Source organism: Anas platyrhynchos, chromosome Z (assembly GCF_047663525.1).
Source record: "Anas platyrhynchos isolate ZD024472 breed Pekin duck chromosome Z, IASCAAS_PekinDuck_T2T, whole genome shotgun sequence".
NCBI lineage: Eukaryota > Metazoa > Chordata > Aves > Anseriformes > Anatidae > Anas > Anas platyrhynchos.
In genome coordinates this window covers 2528249-2546822 of record NC_092621.1, presented here as the reverse complement: position 1 = coordinate 2546822, position 18574 = coordinate 2528249, and the positions used below count along the sequence as shown (strand labels likewise).

The 18574-nt window shown below is 56.8% G+C and overlaps 1 protein-coding gene across 2 annotated transcripts in view; it reads right to left on the bottom strand.

The window, feature by feature from the left end:
- The window catches only part of ZBTB7C (zinc finger and BTB domain containing 7C), a 133783-nt gene extending 121860 nt beyond the window's left edge, over nucleotides 1–11923 (bottom strand). For both annotated transcript variants that reach the window (XM_038170942.2, XM_072031186.1), the window contains exon 1: nucleotides 11768–11923. The gene's annotated coding sequence lies outside the window, so the exon portion shown is untranslated. The remainder of the gene's footprint in view (nucleotides 1–11767) is intronic.
- Nucleotides 11924–18574: the final 6651 nt, after the last annotated feature.

Below are 18574 nucleotides of genomic sequence, written 5' to 3'. Positions count from 1 at the left end.
AGAAGGGAGCACTAACAGCGGTGCCGTGCCCACCAGCGAGGGCTCGGGCTGGTGCCAGTACATGCAGCATTTCATCATCTGCTAAATCAGGGCTGTAATGAGCTGCTGCTCGCCTCTAGGTCACCCAGTCGATCACCACCTCCCCAAACTGGTGATGGCAAGAAGTCCTGCTCAGCTCATCACCAGCAATGGCATGGATGGGGATGTGTCCCCCTCCCGCTGCAGCAGGAGCCATGGGTTGGAAATGCAACCACTCATGGTTTTAAAGCCCCATCGATACACAGGGTGCACGGTTGGCTGCCTCCTGGCTGCTAAATGGGAGCTGATCCAAAGTCTGAACTCTCCAGTTTCACCCCTGAACCTCACCTCCACGTGGGGCACCACCACCCGGGCTCCCCCAACCCCATCTCCATCACTGCAGCACGGCACAAAAACGCTTCATTTTTAGACACCCCTCCTGCCTCCCCTCTTCCTTGGCTTTTAAGGCTTTGCACAGCTCTAAAAGGGTGTGAGAAAACTTGGAAAGGAAGCCCTGGGTGGTACGGACGACTGGAACAAGGAGCAATCTGTGCCCGGGGCAGGGGCGGCAGAGCCCACGGTGGCACCCTGGACGGCTGCCGGGAGGAAATGACACACCGTGCTGCCCTGCTTTTGTCCAGGGGCGAGACCAAAACGAGCCAGAAAAACAAAAACGGATTATTCTGGCTTGTGCTGCTCGCCCGCCCCCGCGCAGGCTACAGGCGGCTGCCTCCATGCCCTGCCCCTGCCAGCCACGGGGCACCACGGGCCGAGCAGCATCTGGTTCGTTTTAGCACCACTTCTGGACCCATGCTCTCGTGCTCGCCAGGCTTTGCTGCTTTTTGGACGAGAAATCACGGCCAGGAAGCCAGCGCCGAGTGGGAACACGCCGCTGTGCCCAGCAGAGCTCGGCAGATCCCCAGCTGTGCTCACCTAAAAATAAATTAATTAATTTGTCACCCTGGTAATTCCAAAGAAGAGCTGGAAGACAGGCTGCTTTTGGTCACCCCCTTGGGCAGGGGCTCTCCAGGCTCCCTGTGTGGGCTGCCCATGGTGGCACGTCCCCTCCTGCTCCCCTCCCATCCCAGGGACCTCTCCCCTGCCCCACCGGGCTCCCCAAAGCCATCACCACCACCACGATGCTGTGCTCACAGCCTCACCCCCTCCATCCTACAGCTGCCACCCAACCTCAGGCCAGGTCCTTCACCCCCAGCTGCAGCTTATACAGCTCCTCCCAACGCCCCCCCTTCCCCTCCAAGCCCCTGCCATGTCACACGTTTTTCCATCTCTTTTTCCTGTTGTTTCATTATCTTGCCCTGTGCTGTAACAGGAGCAAAGCTCTCATTCCTCAGCCAGAACCATCTCCGTGTCCATGGCACCTTTCCCTCCCCTGTAGGGTTCTCTCTACAAAGGGCACAAAGGCCATTTTCCTGCAGATTCAGGAAAGGAACCAAAATCTCCCATCACGGCCAGGTGGTATACGTTATCGACATCCTGCTGAAGTTTCAAAAACACTTGGAAATTAAAAAAATAAAAATAAAAGAACAAGCCTATCATCACCAATAACCTCAATCCCACTTGCCAGCAGACTTTAAAGGCAAGCAACCTGCTTAAAGCAGAGACGTGCCCAGGAGAGCTGCCCTGGCCAGGCTGGATGCCCACACGAGGACAAGCACCCCAACCTTCAGCCCCAGTCCTCTCCCAGATCAGGATTTCTAAGCTCTCGTGTCGGCATGGTAAGAAATACAGCTAGATCTCCAGCTGGCAGAACAGAAGTGGTCCGGGTTGCCCCTGGTTTTGCAGGGTTGACTTGCAGAAGACCCAAACCTGCTGCTGTCCCTCCAGGACATGACACAGGGAGGCACAGACACCCTGCCCTCACCTCCCGCATCATCCTGCTGGCATCCTGGTACAGGCAAAAACAGCTATGAATGCTTGGGAACAAGAGGGAAAGAGAAGAAGCTGGCTGCAAATATTCTGGGGGTGCACACTGTGTGTTCTGCTGAACCCGCCGTGGTGGCTGCCAAAAACCACAGAGCACAAGGATGTCCCCGTCCCGGCACAGCATGCAAGGAGAGAGGGCAGCTCTGTTCACTCCCCGATGGTAACGTGGTACCCTGTGCTGCAGAAAAATGAGCCATTTCTGCGTTTTTTCTCCAAGCCACACCTGCACTTTGTCCACTGACTCGTTCCCTCCAGACGCTCACTGCTGGCGAGGCACTTCCCACCAACTATCAATTTTGCTAAGAAAAAGAGTAGACCCCCAGGCAAGATTAGCTTTTTGTCTCCCAAATAGGCAATTATCTCTTGCAAAACTATGCGAGTCCAACATGCAGGAGTAAGCTTTACACAAACGGTGCCTTTAAAGTACAAATTATTGCAATTTATGATAGTAACAGGGGGGATTGGCAGCAATGGGGAACGTGGGCTCCTCCTTACCTTTGGGTTTCCAGGCACATAAAACTTCGGCCACCCACAAGTCACAACCACAGCTGTACTACACGCAGCACCCCTCCCTAATCTTAGATTATTTTAGAGGAGGTGAAAATGAACTCCTTCCCCTCCGAGCTCCATAGACACACGCTAAATACTACCCAGCCACCCGGATTCCCGAGTGGAAGGTCTACCTGGAACAGATGTAAAACGCTTTCAAAGCAAACTGCTGCATATACCTAGTGTCTGGGGGCATGATGCGCCTAAAAACTGTCTTGTCATTCATTTGGGATTGCCTGCAGAAGAAAACCCCGCTGTTAATCACTGTGCAGGAGCACGGGCATGCTAGCCAAATGCATAGCCAAGCATCTTCACTGCACACCGTCAATACCCGTATATATTCAGCAGGCAGATGCAGACAGAGATTAGGAAACGTTTTTCAAGATCGTTAGGACAGCCCTACCGCTTGTACAGGCACAAGCTTCGGGATGCAAGGAGCTGAGAGTCAAAACAGAGACTTGAGATTTACATCCAGGATCAGGCTGCGGAGCGTGAAGCAATAACGGGGGATGTGGATAGCACCAGCAGCAAGCTGCATGCAATGCGACTTCTTCAGACAGGCAAAGCAGGCAGGAATGAAGCATGCACAGACCTATGCAGATTCCAGCCCATGACACACTCGGCGGAGATTAGAAAGTCTAAGAGGTTTCCGGAGAACAAAAACCAAGCCCCTTCGGTCATTAGGTTTTGTTTTTGCTTTAAGTATGAAAAAGAAAATGAGCAGCGCTTCCTGGGAAACAAGAAGCCCTGAGAACAGTTCCAGGGGCACCCCTCGTGCGGCTCTGCTCTCCCCCAGAGCCATCGAAGGAGCTGAGCTACAGGTGTAGCCGTCCTCCCGGGGAAGGGAAGCACCCATTTCCCCAGATCCCATGGAAAAATGGGTTCGTTTTCATGCCTGAGCACATCACGCCCCCTGACCCCTGCTGCCACCGATCCCCAGCACGTCCCCGTCCACAAGCACAGCTGACATGCAGCCGTCCGAGCGCTCCGCAGGAATGCTGTGCATAAACGCCTGCGTGGAACGAATGCAAAACTATGCACCTTCATTTGCATGTGTAATTGCTGTGAATTAGTATGCAATTGGCCAATTAGATTCACTTTTTGCATGCAGGCATTTTCTAAATTCAGGCCTCGTCATGGGGACGGAGCCGTCCCCAGGTCCTGCTCCCGACCTCCAGACCGTTCTCCAGCTCCGTGTTTCCATCAGAAATACGGGCTGGAAACATTCACTGACCCCAGACAGCTGTAAAAAATTCACAGGATTTTTACCCATTTTACTCGGAGATGACCCAACCCCACCTCCACCAAAGAGCACCACCTCACGCCCCCCCAAGCCCTAATTGAAGTGTGCTAATTGAAGGAAGACAGCCGAGCCTGAGTTAAGGGTGCTGGAGACCCCGTCCTGCCCCTCTGCACGCATTTCAGCATTTCGTGCCAAGTTTGGCACACCCAGCCCGAAGATGCAATGGAAACACTTTTATTGCCCGATGATAACACACGTGGGTGGGCAAGGATGAGCCGTCCCCATCGGCTCGGGGGGAGCACATTTCTTCCAGCACTGATTTTACCTCCAGACACAGCTCTGCAGAGTCCATAGGGAAGAGATTTCGGAGGAAACGAGCTCCTAGCAGCCCAATTTCACTCCCAGTTTTGAAGCCAGCTCTGTAGGACCAGGCAGGCTTCAAGGACTCGGGGTAAGGGAGAGCAGGAGGGGGCTGAGCCCTGGGCTGGGCAACCTGGGGACAAGGAGCCCAAAATCCTGGGCAGCATCTCCCTGCTGTCCATGCCTGCGAGCGATGTATCCGGACACGCAGAGCAGAGCCGGGGAGATGCAGATTGCAGCGAGGGCCATTTTCCTCTCTCTGCGGACAACCCCGGGGAGGAGGAGGAGGAGGAGGACACGGGGAGGGGATGACGAAGCCCCATTAACAGCACCGGGGTTGCCAAGCAACTGGGAGGCACCGGGAGACAATAGGGACAGGGGCCAAAACGCAGAGCGGGGGCGAGGAGACGCCGGGCACCGCCAGCCCCCCGCCCGAGCGGGGTCCCAAGGGATGCTCGCACGGAGCCACCCATGCAGCCCAAGGCATCACCGCATGGCATGGGGGTGAGGGGAGTGTTATCTCCCCCAAAAAACCCAGCTCCCACCCGCCCTCCCTGCCTGGCCTCGGCCCCTTTCATCCAGCATCCCCGGGCAGCGCGGCGGGCAGCGACAATGGAAAGTTACAGCAGATTTCCCCTCCGCCGCCGCGCCAGCTCTTGCCAAAAAATGCAACAGAGGAAACTAGCTCAAGACTGGAAGGTTGCTTTAATTTCCTCCTCTGATTTTTTTTTTTTTTATTATTATTATTTTTTTGGCTGATATTTATTTCTTTTTAAGGTCCTCTCGTGCCTCCCAGGAGTGACCCATCCCCGCAGCACCAGCGCAGCCCGGGGTCCGGCCCCGTGTGCCAGCAAGGATGGGAGGACCCACGGCTGTCACAGCAGCATCCTCTCAGCGGCTCTCATCAAAAAGGCATCTCCTTTTCCTTTATTTCCCCCAAACCTGCACTTTGGCTTGGCCCCGGGACAAACATTTCAAAGACTGCATGTTGTTTTTTTTCCCCAGCGAGCATGTCCTGGGATGGCAGGGAGCAGCCACGGGATGGTTGGACCGGATGATCTTGGAGGTCTTTTCCAACCCTCATGATTCCAGAATAAAGATCCTAGGTCCTGGGGAAGCAGCCCCAGCCCCATATGGACCACGACACGAAGAGCAAGGGGTGACGGGGCTTTGGGGGGCACCCTCCTCCTACCACAAGCAAAGGCTCAGGTGTGTTCAGCTGGAGAACCAGGCAGATGGTGCAGAATCCCCCCAAAAAATGGGATTTTGGTAAGAGCTCAGCCTTCGAACAAGCCCGACTTTCAGAGCCTGGATGGAGAAAAGAGCCTTGGGCCCTGTGCTCTGAGCACAGCCTGATAAAACATGCTGCAGACTCGTGGCTGATGTTTCTCTGCCTCTTGCTCTCCACCAGGACCACATACTTGAGCCAGCACACGGGTGTTGAGTATGGACTGCTGGGCGTTTATTCACGGCTCAAGGCCCGGTAAAGCCAAGGGGATCGGAAAAACCCCGCACACACAGCCTGCAGAAGGGCTGCTCCCGAAATCAATGGGCTAGCCAGGCGAGCAACATCACTCACACACACACCCTGAGCGCTGCCAGCCCGATCCATAATAAAAGGCAGAGACAGAGAAGAAACCTCAGTGAAGGGCAGGAGGTAATAAAAGCTGTGTACAGAGCGCGATTCCTAGCAGAGAGCGTGTCAATAGCAAGTTTACCCATCAGAGACTTCCTTCCCTTTTAAAAGCTTAGGGTATTATTTGCCAAAACGGAGTGGATGTGCTGATAAATACAGAAATACAGCACGGATACAGGCATTTAGTGTGACGTGCACGGCACGGCGTACAGCAAACACACACAGATGTCCCTCCACGTACACGTAAAGCTGCTCAGGTGGGATGCCCGGGTTGCACCGTCAACGCCACGGAAAATAAGATTTACATTTTCCTTTTCACATTTTGAAGAGGCACCACGGAACAATTCCCGCACAGACACCGAATTAACGCACAAATTGGTGTTATTCCGCAAATCCCATCACTACTACGGGGCGCTTTAAATTTACGACCTGCAGCCGGTGGATTCCTGCATCACGGTATTAATTGCACGCTGTCAGAGGGCTCGTTTATAGCCTTATAATTTGAAATGGTGATGAAGAAACACCCCCCGCCGGCACTGCCACGCCGCCGGAGCAGGGCGCAGCGCCCCGATGGCTTTGCCCCTGTAACTCTGCAGAAGTTGTTTAAGAGGGAGTGTTTTTTGTTTGAAAAAGCCTGAGAGGAGGCTGAGGTTTCCAGCCCCAAGCTGCAGCCCGAGGAGGAGCGATCTGTAGAGGCGAGGCTGGGAACTGCTGCACGGCTGGCAGGCGGCAATGCAATAACCGCGCCGGCTACAAATCCCCGCTGAGTAACTTAAGTGACTGCCATCCGTCATGTTTCCCTTCTCCTCTATTTAATTGACAATCAGGATGCTTAAAAGCCACAACGAACACCCAGGATGTTTTCCCTCGCATCCCGCTCAGTGTCACGGTGATTGACTCCTGCAAGCCGTGGAGGGGACGGGATCCCCGAGCTTCCCCTTCCCAGAGGGATTTCAAGGCACACCTTTGTCTTACCAGGCCAACTTTGGGCCAATTTTTTTACTTATTTATTGGCCCGAGCCAACGTGGGGCTTTCTGGAGCATCGTCCACCCCGCAGCCCAAAAGGCTGGCAGAGGTGACAACCTCCAGCCAAGCCGTAAAGCAGCCGGCTTTGCCCACTGGCAGACAGAAATAAAGTTCCCACACCGTGTTCGTAGGGGGTGGATTTTCATAAAGACGTCCTGGCCAGCCTCCAGCAGCCTTCATCCTGCTCGCCGAGCCACGCTTCCCCTGCAGCTCCAAGCGGGGGCAGCAATCCTGTGTGCCAGGTCCCAAAACCTTGTACCAGGTCCCAAACCCTCGTGCCGGGTCCCAAATCCTCGTGCTGTTCTGTTATTGAGCAGCTGCTGCTGCCTTGAGCACACTTTGTGTGCACGCAGGAGTTTATAGGGCATTTGGGCACCGTTCCTGCGAAATGGCCCCACACAAGCTTAAGATCTCCAACCCACTGCTGTTGCAAATATTTTTTTTTCCTTGTGTTTTTGTGTTGTGGTTATTCGTCCAGGCACCGACCAGGTGCCAAAAAGGTGATGATGTCCTGGGTGGGCACAGCCCTGCACAGCTCCCTTCCCACCCAGCGACCTGCTAACCCACAGGAGCAATGGGTGCACAGACACCCCTCCAGCACTGCTCCCTATGGAGCAGGGGGCTTCACTTTGCCCTCCAGGGGCTTCTGCTGAGCCCAGCTCTTGTGCTGAGCCTCCCTCTGCTCCTGGAAGCATTCCCCCCCCAGCTCCCAACCTGCCTGCTACACCCTCCAAAAAAAAAACCCAAATGCGTTTTCCTCCAGGTCAACCAGCTAAGGTAAATAAGCCCGTGTGTCTCCTTCCAGTTACATTAACAGGGAACCGGGAGCTAATTACATCGACGAGCTGAAACAGATTCAGAAGAGCGGGCAGGGTTGTTTCTTCCAGCTGGACACAATGAGATTAAAAGCACACCGGGACCCGGATCCCTTTTCAGCAGAGCGCTGTGAAACCAGTGGCACCGACCCAGCAGGGCTGAAAATACACGGCGGGGCACACCCTTCCCTCCAAACACACCTGCCACTTTTTTTTTCCCCTCCTCTCTCCCACATCCTCTCTGGAAAGGCCAAACTTCATTCATTACAGAACCGAAATATTTCCTTTTTTATTCTAATATTTCCTGTGCGGAGCCTTCCCCTTTTTTTATAGCCAACCATCTGGGAGCGGGGAGAGGAGAGGAAGCCCCAGAGCTTTTCAGACACAATAAAAATAAATAAATAAATAAATAAATAAAAAAGGCATGGCGTTTGATTAAAACCAAAACGCATAAACAAACAAACCATGTACCCAGAATAATGACTTCGGGGGGGGAAAGCCGCCAAAAAAATTGTATAAGCCGCCCGAGTGTCACCCGTCCCTCGCTCAGAGAGGCAACGGAGGGAGAAGGGAACGGAAAGTGCTGGGGCCGAGCTGCTCCTCGTGCTCCCCGAGGGCTGGGCAGGAGGGCGAGGGGCTTCAGAAGCCAAGTTGAATGCCCAGGTGCCAGGAGGAGCCCGATTTCCCCACGCACCGGGCGCTTCCCAGCGAAGGCAGCCTGGTGTCTCCCCGCAGCGCGCTGCCCTGCCCTGCCCTGCCTGGAGGTGCAGCCACGCGTATTTTGCTGCCCCAACACGTACCCAGGCACAAAGCTCTGCCAAGCCTGGAGCCTCCAGCCGGGCAAGACGGCTGAGCAGCTCGGAGCAGCGAGCCCCGTTAAATACCCCGCTAATTCGGTTTTCTTCCCCGCGGCGCAGGCGCCGCTCCACCACCGCCACCAGCCGAGCCTCCTAGGGTTTCGGGAGGAGATCCAGGAGCTCCTCGCTCGCTGCCACTCCGGGGTCAGGCATTTCAGAAGCCTCTGTGGTGCTTGCATGCAGCCGTGGACCCAGGCAGGGGGCAAGGGGCTGCTCCTAGGGGCTGCCCACGGGACCAAAAGCGGGGACACCGAGGTCCCCGTGCTGCAGCAGAGGCTTGGGGACAGCTGAGAGAGGGAAAAAAACGTGTGTGGGGTCATCCCACTCCCAGCTCCATGACATCCCCCTCGGTCCATGCCACCCCGAGTGCCACAGGGCTCCCGGGTGGTCCCCAGATGTCCCCAGGCACCACAACCCTTCCCCAGTTCAGGTCCCCAAGTGCCAGCAGGCAGAAGGACCCAGAGCCCGCACTTGCACTTTGATTTCCACTCCAGCTCCTCTTTTTAAGGAAAGGAAGCAGCGATCTCGAGGCTGATCCCTTCTAACCAGTAAAACCAGCTCTGTTTCCAGGCCACGATGGAAACGGGGCAGGAAGCAGGGCTCCCCAGGGCAGGCCCTTCCTCCTCCTCCTCCTCCTCACACCGCGGGCACTGCTGAGCCCCCGCATCCCACTGTGAAGCAGCAGGGTGCTGCCGCCCAACCCCTGATGCACTCGTGCAGCTCTCACCCCAACACACCTCTACATCAACTAACTGGAGGTAGAAATGTCCAAACCCAGCACCTCTCCCACTACCTGGCACTCACAGACCCCAAAAACCCCAATTCCTGGCAGCACTGACACCAGGCGGGTCGGGGATGCTCACCTGCCACCCGGCGCGGGCACACCAGCAGCACAGCCCTGCCCGGGAGCACACCTCACACACTCACTGCATTCCCTTCCCGGGCTTAAAAGCACCGTCACCTTCGCAGAGCTGCCCCCCACGAGATGGGGGACAGCCCTGTCACCCCCCTGGCCTGTGGGTTCCCAATTAGGATGGGTTACGCAAGCTGCATGCAGCCGCCCTGCCCTTACAGCACAAGCTGAGCTCCCTCCTCATGACAAGCAGCAGGCTCCCGGCTCCTGTAAAAGCCAAGCTGGTGCACGGTCTCACTCAGGAGGGTTTTTTTTGCCACGTTCAAGCCCAAAAACCCCATCCTCCCCGAGCATATCCCTCTGGATGGCACGCAGCCGATGGGTCCCTGCACAGCGCCTTGGAGAGGTGCCACCGGGCGCAGGGGGTGCCACAAAGCCACCGCAGGCAGGGGACACCCAGCACCCTGAGGTCCCCAAAAATCAGGTCTGGGAGGAGGGCGATGCCGTGCAGCACCCAGACGGGGCAGGCAGAAGGCAGGCTGTGGAGACACGGAGGCTGAGCCGGGCAGCCAGGCGGCTGGCCCACGGCCACGGGTGAGGCAGCGCCAGCTCTGCGTGACTCGTGGTGCCCGCTCTGGCACCGGGCACAGCCTGAGGATCTGCATTATGGCAAGCCCCAGAGACTGAAACGCCAGGAGCTGTGCCTCCCATTTCCCCGTTAGTGGTTATATCAGCCCCAAAGCCGCCTGATTTATGGCACACCCGTACGTGCGCACTCGCATCCGCGCAGAGCGTTTGGGCTGCTTGCTCCTTGCCTTCTCCCATGCGCTCATGCACAGCCCAAAGACTCCGTGCAGCCAGCAAAAGGCAAAAAGCCTCACATTTCTCCCAGGAAGGACAGCTGCAGCTCCTGGGGATCTGCTTGCTGCCAGGAGCTGGGGCTGCAGGGGTTCAGCCTCCCCGCAGCGCCCCAAAGCCCTGGCGCTGGGTGCCCGGCTGGGGGTCGTGGTGGGAGCGTGCACCGACAGCCGGCGTTCCTCCCTCGGAGCATCACACCAGGCAGACCCACACGGGTAACCCAGCACCCCACCGCCTCCACCCCGAGGGATTTCACCCCCTCCGACACCAAAACGCCCCTCGCCAACTCGCCAGACCCAGGGACGGGCAGGACGGGGAATAAAACATTACAGTCGCCTCTAAACCACTTTTATTTTCAGGCACAGGACCGAGCAGACCGATCTGCAGGCTGCCCGGGGGACGCACAGGTTAAAGGACTGGCCAGTCCTGCTCACATCGCTCCCCCCGGGCTGCCGGGCGCAGGCTCTGCCCTTTGTGCCGCGTTAAAAAAAAAATAAATAAAAAAATAAAATACAGGAGGAAAAGTTATGTTGCTAATAAAGGGCTGTGTTGTGCCATCAATTTTTTGCAGCCGTAACGATCCTGGGAGGGAGCTCAGCGGCGCGATCAATCGGGCAGCAGGGCGAGGAGATCAGCCCGCACGCTGCACCCACGGCACCACGGTGTGGGGGGCTCGGGGCTGGGGGTCCCCTCCTGCAGCAGGGGGCAGGGGTGGGATGGGACGTGGGGGATCCTGCCACGGGACACGGTGACACGGGGGGGTGAGCAGCATCCGCACCCCCATGGCACTTATGGGGGGGAGCGGGGGGTCCCTGGGCACAGCGGGATGGGCAGGGGAGGAGGGAAAGGATCATCAGGTGGTGCCCGGATAAAGGAATGGGGTAAATGGGATGGTGGAAAAGGGATAAGAAAAGGGGATAAATAAATAAAAGGGGTAAAGAAAAGGGGTGAAGAAAAAGGGGGTAAAGAAAAGGGGGTAAAGAAAAGGGGTAAAGAAAAGGGATGGATATGGGATAAGGGACATGGGATAAATAAAAGGGATAACTACATGGGACAGATATGATGGATACGGGGTGATGGATATGGGATAAAAAAAAAGGGGGATAAAAAGGGATAAAAAAAGGGATAAAAAAGGGATAAATAAAAGGGAAAAATAAAAGGGATAAATAAAAGGGACAGCTATGATGATGGGATGAGGGCTATGGGATAAGTGAAAGGGATAAATAGAAGGGATGGATATGGGATGCTGGGTGTGGGATAAACGGGAGAGATACGGGATGACGGACACGGGATAAATCAATGGGACAGATACGGGATGGTGGATACGGGGTGAATTAATTGGGGTACGCGAGTTGGGATGGGGACGGGACGGGGGGACACGGGACGGGGGGACACGGGACAGGGGGACACGGGACAGGGGGACACGGGCGCATTTTGGGGTTGGCGGCGCCGTCGGGGCGCAACCTTTTTGGGTTGGGGGGGGCACACACACAACACCCCGCACCCCGCTGACACCCCCACCCCCCCCAGCACCCTGGGCTTAATTAACACCCCTAATTAGCGGGGAGACGGAGCTGAAGGACTGGGGGGGGGGGGCGCGGACCCACCTGCGGAGCGGCGCTCGGGGCCGGCGTCTGGCGGCGGCTGGGGGCGGCGGGCGGAGGCCCGGATGTCGGCGCTGCCGGTGCCGCTCCCGCCCTGCCCCCGCCTCCCCCCGGCGCCGATCGCTCCCCGTACAAAGCCCCCCCCCTCTGCCCTCCCCCCCCCCCCCTTTTTTTCCCCGGTCCTCCCTTCCCCTCCCCTCCCCTCGCCGCCGCCGCCGCCGCCCCGTCGGGGCGCCCCGGGGGCCCCGCCCCTACCCGCCACGGGGGACGGACAGGCGGAGCAGCCAATGGGAAGGCAGGGATAGGGGAGGTGGGAGGGGCTTAAGGGTAGGACACGCCCCCCCTGGAGGTGCCTCAGGGGGGTGCCGTGAGGAGGGCGCAGAGCGCCGCCGGCGGCGGGCGGCGCAGGGTGGGGAGTGGGGTGCTGCGGGGGTGCGGAGGGGCTCTTGGCTGGATTATTCGTGGTGTTGGTCGAAAAGGGTCGGGGATTGGCGGTGTTTGAGGAAAAATAAAAATGTAGTGTGGCACGAGTCTCGTGTTTGGCTTGAATCGGTCAAATCGCAGGTTGAGGGTGCTGGCTGTGCCCTGAGAGGGCCAAGCCCTTGGGGAGGTCGGAACCAGAACGGCAGCAATTAAATCAAAAGTCAGGCTTTTAATCAGCTTCTCCCAGCACCAGGGAGCCGCAGAGCCATTAAACCCTCCAGGATCACCAGGTCCAACCACCCCCTAACACCGCTGCCACCACCAAACCCCGTCCCCAAGCACCATGGCCAGCCTCTCCCCCTGGGACGGTGACCCCACCACCCGGTCCCCACATTTTTCCACACTTTCTGACAGAAAAATCTCCTCATTTCCAACCAAAACCTCCCCTGGCACATCTGGAGGCCGTTCCCTCTAGTCCCAGAACCACCACTTGGGTCCCAACACCGGGTTTCACCAAGGGTTGTTTTCATTTGCAGCTGTTTGGGCAATTCTGCTGTTGTTTTGCTGTTATTGCTTCGCTTTATTTATTCTTTTTAAGCCAGACCCAGCCAAAAGGACAATTAGGTTGCATCTCGCTGGCAGCCGGCCCCGCCGGCACGTCTCCGTGCTGCCCCAGCAGGTCCCCGAGCACTCATGGATGAAGGCTGGCAGCCCGGCCCGCGTCCCTCCGAGGCTTCAGCCCCGCTGCCAGCCACCCCCGTGGGCCATTCCCTTCATACATCCACCTTCACAGCACTTTAATGCACCCATTTCCAGCATTTTTGTGGTAGATGGAGCAAACACGCATCAAATCTGTGCTCTGAGACCGAGCCCAGCCTCTGCTCACCGCCGATCCAACCTGGGGGCTGACTCTGAGTGCCTTACGTGGTCAAAACGCCCCGATTTTGGTGGAAATCCTTCCCTACTCGTGCAATGTTTTACTCAAAGGGAAGGTTTAAATTATAAAGGATAGGCAGCAGCTGCTGTGACTTTGCTCTGCTGGTGCAGGAATGTACATTCCCAGCAGCAGGCGGAGGCAGGATTTGGGGATATCACCCAGCAAGCTGCAGAGAGCTTTTGTGCAATGCGCTGTGAGTCTTCTGTATCGCCTGGTTTCGGAGAGGAAGGACCAGAAGAAGGACCCGTCACCATCCAGAGGAAGGATGCGGTCCAGCTACAGAAAACCTCCAAATGGACCGGAGGGGATTTTCCCTGGGGAGGCTGCAAGCTCGAGGTCTGGCAAACACCAGCAGAGCTGGCAGGAGACTGAAAGCCTCCCTAGGGAAAATCCCCTCTGGCCCTTACGGAGAAACCTCCAGCTTTCTCCTGTTGTGTAGATACAGGTTTAACACCTGATTATTTCTAAAATAACCTCATGTAAAGCACTCCTGACAGCAACAACGTGGCGCTGCCCCCTGATCTCCCCTGCTCACATCCCACCATCAAAAATCCATCGGGGTCATTCTGCCCTCCCGAGCATCCAAGCCCACAGCAGCAAATGGGCCTTGGAGAGGGTGTGTGACAGGAGACAGACGTGTGCTAAGCACTCCTGCTCGCCTTCGTCTGGCAAACACTCACTCAGGAGGCGAGGAGGGGGCAGCCTGCGACAAGGAGGTGTCCGTGTCACACCTATGCTGTAGCCTGTTCCCTCTCCTGCTGCTCCCAGGTGGACCCTGGACCTGGTTCTTTCCCTCACCGTGCCCAGGACTCTTGGCAGTTCCTTTTCACCAGCAGCTGGCCCTGCCAACCATCCTCGGGACCAGTGGAACTGCATCCTGCTCGCCTCTGTCTCTAGTCACCCCCGTCTCACTGTCCTTGCCAGAAAGGATCACTGATCCTGGTGGCACCACAGCACCCAGAGCCTGTTTGGCCAACTCCAGCAAGCTCAGGCATCTGCCCAGAGGGCTCTGGCGTGCCAAGTTTATTCTCTTCGGAGAGCAGGGACTTGGCTTTGGGAGAGAGGGCTCATCTCTGGCTGGCGTTTGCTTGCAATGCGACCGGGAGTGTGGGAACTGGCAGGGGAGTGTAGGGAGCTATCTCATCTTCAGCCCCGTAATCAATAGCGAATCATCACTTAAAAAGTCGAGTGGTGTTTTTGTAGGGCAAGACGTGCCCCGCATTTCCAGCCTTTGATTCATCTGGCTTAATGTGCCATGAGATGGGGCTCGGTGGGTGAGTCACATCGTAAAAGCTCTCCCATCCCTCCTGGTGCTCCCTCCTGGCAAGTGGGTCACGGTTGCTTCAGCATGTCTGAGCCTCCTCCATCCCAGCTCTGGGAGCCTCCAAGGCCCTGTTAGGGAAATCCCAAAGCCCAGACCTCGGGGGGATGGCACCACACCACACGTGGGGCTCCTGCCAGGGTTGAGACACCCACAGCCTGGATGGGGGTGATGCAGCTCGCTCCACCCGGGGGTATCCCCTTGGGATGCTGTGACGGAGCTGGATATGATTTTTTCCCCCTTTTATTTATATGCTGAGGGTGCAGGGAGAGATCCTTCGCTGATAACTCCCCGTGCACTGCTCTGACAGCAGTCTGACTCGGCTGGTTCCCCTGGAGCTATCCTGGGTTTTCCATCAGTTTGGGTGGGACGGGGGGCTCAGAGAAGAGATGGGAATTGGGATTGCTGGAACCAGCTGGGAGGAGGGCAGCACAGAAGGCTGTGGAGGCCCTCGCATGATGCCCATATCCTGGACTGCTTCTCAGAGGTGGTTTCCAGCACAGACTCCAAACCCCCTCTTAACCATATTTCCTGTTACAGCCTTCCCCATCCTAATACAGCTACATAAATGATGATATCAAAATGCCCTTGGAGATGCAGGCAGGCTCCACCAAAACCAGTGTCGAGTCCAACTCCAGACCTGAAGCAGCGAGGAACCTGCCCTGATGCTGCAGAGGAGGAACGGAGGCAGGAGAAGCCCCCAAATCCCTCCTGGAAGCAGGGAATCCATGGGGAAGGTGCCAGCGTGAAGGGTTGCGGACACTTGTGCCGTGCCGGGTGGTGCTGGACAGGGCTGAGCACACGGGGTGGAGGCCAGCAGCAAGGCTGACCCCAAGGAGCTGGGTCTGGGGCTGGATGCTTGTGTCTAAAATGCCCAGGGACCGAACAGATGGCTCCTCTTTATTTGCATGCTACTTGGATTTGTGAGTCAAGCAGAAGAATAACTTAATTTTTGACATTTGCTTCTCCTCGGAGCCCGGCACAATTTATGTTATGCTGGCATTTGCGTGAAGGATGTTGCTTTAGGCACAAAACCCATCCTGGCTTTAACCCTAAAAGGAGCCAAGTAGGCAGGAACCGTATTCCTCCCGAGCTCTTTTGTGGGCTCTGCCAAGGGATATCACACTTACACAATGACCAAGGAATCAGGAGAAAACAGTCATTTGGGGCTTGTGGAAGGAAGGGGCAGGGTTGGAGTTAAACTGGACTGGAAAATATCTCATTTGTAGGCCTGAAATGAGAGGCTGCTTGTGGGTGAGGTTTACCTACCATTAAAAATACCCTTCAAGGCCTGTGCAGCTCGTCTCGGGCAGAGGGGACGAATTTAGTAGGGCCCTGCTCCCGCCGACATAAACCAAAGTGAAAATAATATAAAATACAGCCAGGTCACAGCCTCTGCAAGCCTATTAAAAGCCTGGCTGATTGCTGCCGGCCACGACTCGCGTGTCTGTGTGCCACCCCTGAAAGGGGGGGACAAAATAAAGGGAGGTTTTGCTCAGCTGTGCAGATCATCCTACACCTGCAGCAGCTCGTGGTGGCCGTGTGGTAGCTCAGGTGGCTCAGGAGTGTCCTCCTCACCAAAATGGGCTGCTGCTGCCCACGATAACCCCGTATGGGAGTTGCTGCTGGAGTCTGAGCTGTGCCCCGTGGGTGCTCCAGGTCTGGGGCTGCCAAGCCTTTCCCCTGCAGCTCCTGCACCTCTTGCATTCACTGCGATCCCCATCTTGTGGCCAGTTCTGCGCCTGCACGTGGGCCATAAACTCCGATGGTACAGTAATAACTCAGTCGCTTTTGAGATTGATTTGAGATTTGGCCTGAGCCCTGGGGGAAAAAAAGAAGACGCCGAGGACACGGTGGCTGAGGTCTTGCTCAGGTGCAGGTGGTTTTTTAACCACCACCACCACCCCTCTTGGTGCCCTCTGTGTCTCGTGGAGCACAAAGAACATCACAGTTCTCATCTCGTTAGGCTGGGTGCTTCGGAAACAGGGCTGAGCCCAGCATCCACGTAGGGCTGGGAGCCATGGCACGGGGATCTGAGTCCCCTGGGCTAGCCCACAGCTTTCCAGGGCCCTCAGGGACGCCAGGATCTTTGCAGACTGCATTTTTCTGCTGGCTTTCAAGCTGCTGAAGACCAAAACCCTCTTGCTGTGGTGCTGCAAGGAGCTGGGACAGGCACCCTGTGCTCCGTGTCCTCTCCAGGACCCATCCGGGTGCCTACATTCAGGGTCCAGGCACCAGCGCTGGGACCCCTTTGTATCTCTGCCTAACTTTTCACCTACTGTTCGTGGCTCCAGAAACAAAACTCCTGATGTTGAAACATCCTGGCATGCGGGCAGGCTGCCTGCTGGACGTGACACAAGCATGCCGTGGTGCCTGGCTGGTTTCTTCATAATTCTCCCCGGGTGAAGCTGGCCACGGCACAGGGCCTGCACCAGAAGCCACGCACAGCCGAAAACCAGCACACTGCTGCAGTTAGCGGCCCCAGCAGCACGGGGAGAACAGGCAAATGCACTCCCTCTCGTGGCTGTGCTCTCTCCTGTCTTTCCCTGAAGCAAAAGACCAGGCACCCTGAAGCTTCACCATCTTTACAGGTCATGCCCATGGCTGGTGCGAGTCCCCCGCGCACCCAGATCCGACGGCGCACTGGAGACTCTGGTCATTCTGCTGGCAGCTTTGCCAAACTGGGATTGTTTGGGCTAAAAATTGTTCCACGCCAGATGTCTGCCTTAGGCTGCAGTTCTCTGGAAAGTTTCAGCCAAACTATTCTGACCATTTCCAAGAACGAGGGGAAAGCACAGTGTTTTGCCCAGATTTTGAAAATAAATAATTCCATGAAATTGCTGCGGGAGAGAGGAGCCTCCGTGTTGTGGAGAAAGAGCATGAAATTTGGCCCCGCTGTTGAAAAGTACCGTTTGCCACTTCCAGGAAATTTTGTTTAATTTTGAATCCATTATAAGCTCTGCAAATCACGGTCTGCATGTGCTGAACAGAGCCGGCCACAGGCTTAAAGCCCTGCTCTCTGCCCGGGCTGCAGATAGGAGCTGGGGAGGAGGTGGGAGACGATGGGGGGAGCAGAAGGGTTCAGGGGCGAGGGTAGGGGATTTGGATCGGGGTCAGATATTAGAAATGGGTAGGTGCTGATGGGGAGGAAGTCTGGGGACAACACCAGGGGGAAAACAGGGATGCCTGAAGTCCAGGGGACTTGCAGCTGGCACGAACTGCTGCCGTGGAGGGGATGGTGAGCGATCCGAGGCTGATCCCGCACCCCTGGGTGCCTTCACCACCCGGAGAGGCTGAAAACTCACGCTTGGGTGAGTTTTAGCCACCTGAAACTCCACGCTGGGTGCCTGGGCACTGCCCCGCAGCGTGCCCTGTGGCCTGGGGGGCAGATAGCATCCGTCTGTCTCCTGCCCTTGCTGTGCAGCGCTGCACGCCAGATGCCAAAAACGCGTCTGTGCCATGCAGCGGAGGCAAGGTTGTTGGGAGCGGAGGCGTTGACACACAGTGCCTCTGGGGGAAATGGCACGGAGCAGCATCCCGCGTTCGAGAGGCTGTCTGAGTTTAGCAATAGTCTCTTGTTCCCAGGCTCTAGGCCAGGGTAAGTTGGCTGCAGCGCGCTTTGGGAATGAGGATTTTTGCCTCCAGGAGAACAAGAGTTTAGCACGGCTCTTCCGAGAGCCCTTCTTAAGCTCCTCCGCGCAGAGGGCCGGCTGCCAGGTCCCCAGGTGGGCTCGCTGAAGCTGCTGGTAGCAGGTGCAATTGGGGAGCGAGGGCATGGGGCAGAGAGGCAGGAGGGAGGATACACATTTAGGATCCTTTATAGGATCCACAGCTCTCTGGGTTTGGGAGGCGCATGGGGCCGCAGCGAGGCGAGCTCTGCTCCAGCAGAGAGATCCTGGGGGCTTCTCTGCTGGCTCCATCCCGCTGCATGCCCTGTAGGGTCTCCCATGTGTTAGCTGGGATTTTCTGTATGTTCTGCTGCCCCTGCCCAGCTTCAGAGCCTGGACAGAGCAGACGATGCCCTGGCACCTTCTGCCGGGGGGCAGAGCCGGCCTCAATCCCCCCCTTTGACCTCGACCTCCCGTGAGCACAGATCAGGCATTCCCGCTTCCTGCTCGGGCTGCAGCGA